The sequence below is a fragment of the Carlito syrichta genome, unplaced genomic scaffold (genome assembly GCF_000164805.1).
Source record: "Carlito syrichta isolate Samal-C Ts95f unplaced genomic scaffold, Tarsius_syrichta-2.0.1 Scaffold303604, whole genome shotgun sequence".
NCBI lineage: Eukaryota > Metazoa > Chordata > Mammalia > Primates > Tarsiidae > Carlito > Carlito syrichta.
Window position 1 is genome coordinate 475,145 of NW_007247700.1, and position 5,044 is coordinate 480,188.

Consider the following 5,044-nt stretch of genomic DNA (forward strand, 5'->3'; position numbering starts at 1 on the left):
AGCGGCCACTGCACTCCAGTCTGGGCGACAGAATGAGACTCCAACTCAAAAAGAAAAAAATGAAGCCAGTCAGCTGGGCTCAGTGGCTCAGCCAATAATCCCAGCACTTTGGGAGGCCAAGGCAAGTGGATTGCCTGAGCCTGCAGGTTTGAGACCAGCCCGGGTAACTTGGTGAGACTTCATCTTCTCACTACAATAAACAAAAAATTAGCCAGGCATGGTAGTGCCTGCCTGTCCGGCTAGTTGAAAGGTTGAGGCGGAAGGTTGACGCTGGGGTGGCTGTGAGCGTGCCACTGCACTCCAGCCTGGATGACGGAGCGAGACTACAACTCAAAAAAAAAAAAAAAGAAAAAAATGGAGTAGTCCTTTGGTTTCCAGTGAAGTGGAAAGATAAGACACAGCTTCTGGAGGGAAATAACTTATGAGACCCCCATCTGCAACGTCAAATGGATTGGGATAGATATACAAATTCAAATGCTCAAGGCGGATGGTCACAGGCAAATATGGGTAACTCAGCGACTGAAGTGTGAGATGATACAGGCGTGGCTTATTCTAACATACCCCCTATTTACTGAGATTTGTTACTCACTCACACTTGGCTAAGGGCTTTCCATGATGAGGAAACAGATGCTCAGAGATCTGAATAACTCACTCCAGGTCCCACTGAAACCCATGGGACAGTAGATAGATGATTACAGTCAAGTGTAATGTGGTATATAACAAGACCCCATCTCTAAAAAAAATTTATTTTTTTTAGCCCGGCATGGTGATGCACACCTATCAGCCCAGGCACTCTGGAGGCTGAGGCAGAAGGATCACATAAGCCTAAAAGTTCAAGGCTGCAGTGAGCTATGATCGCACCACTGCACTCTAGCCTGAGCAACAGAGAGAGGAAAAAGAAAAAGAAATGGTGATTGCAACCATAGAGATATGCATAGGACAAGCGCACACAGGAGCCATGCTTGCAAGGGCTGTAGGAGAACACACCAGATGGGGGTGCTTTTCTGGAGGTAAGGACGTCTGAATGATCTTGAAGGATGAGCAAGACTTGCACAGTGAAGCCCAGGAGCACACAGGAGCACACACGTGAAGCCCAGGAGGAGGAGTTGCATGTAAGCAAAGACTCAGAAGTCTTTGCTCAGCAGCAAAGACTCAGAAATATGGAGTTTGCTGGCACACTCCATGCAAAGCAGCATGGAGTGTGCCAGCAAACTCTGAACTCCTTGGGGTTTTTCGGACACAAGTAAGTACAAAAGGTGGAATGACAGCTAGGGCTGGACAGCCTGGCAGGGTCTGCACTGTGAAGGGACTTCTGTGCCCTGTTGAAGAGTTTTGGCTTTATCCTGGAAATAATGAGGAATCCTTACGAGAATAGTATGGAGGTGTCCTTGTTAGATTTGCCTTTGGGGTGGGTAAGTCTGAGGGTAGTCTGAAGGGCTGGCCTGGGGCAGGGGAGCCAAGAGGCAGGGAGGCCAGCTGGACAAGCACAAGAGGCCAGGTGAAGAAAGCAGGAGAATGCTTGGGGGAGGCGCGGAAACAGTTTTAAGTCACCGTCCAGAGGTAAAGTAATCACTCCTGATGACAACTCGGAGGTGGGAGTTGAGGGGGAAAGGTGTAGTCCTTGGCACCTGGATGCCAGCAATGCCAGTGACTCATGGGAATGACCAGGGAGGAGCAGGCTGACGGAGGAGAAATAAGGCAGTCGTTTTGTGGTTTGTGGAGCTGGTGTTTCCTGGGGGACAGCCTTATAGGGAGGTTCAGTTCTCCAGCTGCAAACCCAGGGAGCCAACGTCCTTCCACAGCTCCCAGGAAGGCTCCTGGACAGCTCTCGTTCACCTTGTCCTTACTGTGCCACCACCTCTGCCACTATCCCCACCACGATTCCCGTGGCATTCCTCCTCCTGGGTGCTCCGTTTTGGAAAGTAACACTACACTCACGCGGGATCCCAGGCTAGAAACCTGGGAGTTCTCTTTCAGACTACCACCTCTAACAAACCACGAGCGCCACCGTTTAAGTAGCTGTCCTACATCTGTCCTCCGTTCCCCATTCCCACTGCCACTACCCAAGTCCAACCCTTGATTCCTGCAGCTGACCTGTCAATGCCTCCTAAAGCCATTCCCAGCACAGCCCTTGCCCCTACTTGGCTAACTTCAGAACTATCCTTAAGAGTGATATTTCTAAAGCATGCATCCGATGCTGGTACGGGTCTGCCCCGCCGGAGAAGCTTCACCAGCCTCCACCCAAGAGTGGCCAAGTACAGGCCCCAGAGCATGGTGTGCCTGGCCGCTCCTGACTCAGCCCCTCCCTGCCTCTTCAGACCCTTCTCCATCACACTCTTGTCCCACCAGCCCCTGGCATGTTGTGTCTTGACAGTAGCACTCTGCTCCTGTTCCCCAAGACTTCCTGGGACTCTGTGTCTCCGTCTTAGGTGGGGTTCCCTGGGAAATGGGTTCTTTAGCTTTGAGGCTGTGTGTAGGAGAACACTCTCAGGAGTGCTCTTGGGAATGCCTGTTGGGTGTGGGGGACACTGGATTAATCCAAGAGAGGCTGAAATGCTATGGATGGCAGCTGAGGCCGCCTACAGGGCTCTCAAGTAGGGGTAGCTTTGGCACCCCACACCAACTATTCATGCCTGTAGACAGCCCTCGGGGATGAACAGAACTCTATGCAAGGCAGCTTCCTTCCCCCAAGGCAGTTTTTGGGGAGGGGCTCAGTGGTGGGGTGAGGATGTGAGTGACTGCCCCAGGAAGGAGGGGCTTCAACCTGCTGGGCTCCGATGATCCTTCTGTCTCAGTCTTCCAAGCAGCCAGAACTATAGGCGTGTGCTACCATGCCCGGCTAATTTTTTTTTTAATTGTAGAGATGAGGTCTCACCAAGTTGCCCAGGCTGTTCTCAAACCAGTGGTCTCAGGCAATTCTCTCACCTTGACCTCCCAAAGTGCTGGGATTACAGGCTTGAGCCACCGCACCCGGCCGCAGACACTTTTTATTGTCGGACAGTGACGTGTGCCCATGTCAGTCTCCCACATGCCTGTCCATGTAGATGTGGGACAGGGCCTGAGCCTGTGTCTCAGAACCAGAAACACGCCTGGCACACACACTGACTATTCACTAAGTGTATGTTGCCCTGAATCCATTGGAACTGACCAACGAAAGAGGTAGCCATAAAGTTATAGAAGGAGAAAGCTGGGGGAAAGGCATAAAGGGAGACAGATGGCAGAGAAGCTGTGGTCTCAGGGCTCTCCACCCCCCCCCCACACACACACTTTGCTTAGGAACCACGCTGTAGGCCCGAGAGACCAAGGTTAGAGAGAGTGAGGCTCTGAGCTTGGAATGCCCAAAGTCAGGCAGGAGCCAGCAAAGAACTGTCAATGGCCATGTGACTGATGAAGCCAGGAGGTTGAGGTGTAACCCTGAGGAGAGGAAAGGGCTTCTGGGGAAGAGGAGGTGGGACAGGGTCCTGCCCTTGCTCCATACCAGACAGCCGACACTCAGGCACCTATGTAAAGGGCACAGAAGAGGAGCACACAGGTGGAGGCATGTTCAAAACCACAGACGCGCACACACTCAGGCACACAGCAAACAGAACTGGCGCAGACCAGAAAAAAAACCGATCTGAAAATCACAGAGCATTAGAATATGTAAACGAAATGCCCGTAGATTCTAGACTCTATTCACCCCAGGTCATCACTCAACCCTCCTCCACCTTCAGAAGCCACTCTCAAGAACAGAAGTCTAGACTGCAGAAGTGCATTTCTTTCACCCTGTGTCCGCTCAGTCTTTTCCAGTTTCTCTGCGCTTCTAACCAGACAGGAAAGGAAAACGTCTCTGCTAGTGGCCAGGAGGGGGCAGTGTTCAACAAGCAACCATCAGATCGGGTTTCCAGAAAGCTTAAGGGAAGGATCGGAGAAGGGAACCACAGGCAGGTCCTCAGATCAACCTGCATTGCTCCAACCACACCCTGGACCCAGGTCTCCCCGCTTTCTCGCTTCTTCAACCCCCTCCTCCACGGCTGCAATTTCTCCATCCTGTTTGGTGGACTTCAGAACTTACCCATTCCTGACTTTCCAGAGAAGACTGAGCTCAGGAATTGTCAGGGAAAGGCATCCCCCATAGCCTCTTGTTCCCTTCCACTCGATCTTAGTTTCCAAGGGGTCAGGACTCCTGAGTTTTCATTTGGATTCCTGACCAATACTTAGGAACCCAAGTGAGGGGCTCGATTCCAGGACCTTTTCTTGGGGGATGCATGCGTCTTAGTGCACAGTTGATCTGGTGGAAGTTGGTTGGCTAACAGCTTCCTGCACTGCCCTAGCCTGGTCCCTAGTACAGTATACAACCTATACAACAGCACAGGTTGACCCTGCTACTTACTGTCTCGAGGTACCATTTGATGAGCATTTACAGTACTGAACACTTTTACAGTGATCTCATTTAATACTCTTAATACTCCAGTGAGGTGGGTCTTACCATAACAGAGGACGTGGGAGGGGGTGATTTTCCTGTTTACAAATAAGTTGCCACCTGGATAGGGCATGCGGTTTGCTCACTGTGGCACAAAGGCGGAAGGTGGACACAGAGCTGGGACTCAGGTACACTGACTGCCAGGTGTGGGCCTGCTCTTCCCTCCAGCACAAGGTTGCTGCAGCTGCCCTTGTCACCACTTACCTTTGTCTCGTTCCCTCACAGCCTGCAGAGGGCATCTCTGCTTGCCTCCTTCTGCCTCCCTGCACCAATATCCCAGGACAGGACAGTGACCCTCCCATTAGCTGCTTTTTTCTGCCCACAATCCTCATCCAGTGAGATTTCAAAAGCCCAAGGAGGGACTCAAGAATGGGAAGAAAGATAAAGGAAGGGGTGGGTGTCAAGGACCTCTAGGCAGAGGAAGAAGCCAGGCCATGCAGGCGGGTGCTGCACTGGGGGGCGGAGACAGAAGGGAGGTGGGTGAACGAGGGAGAAGGGCGGCCTCCACCCCGTGCTCAGACGGGAAAAGGGTACAGACAGGGCCTCCATTGTGTGGGCACCAAGGGGCCGTATGCCTGGCAG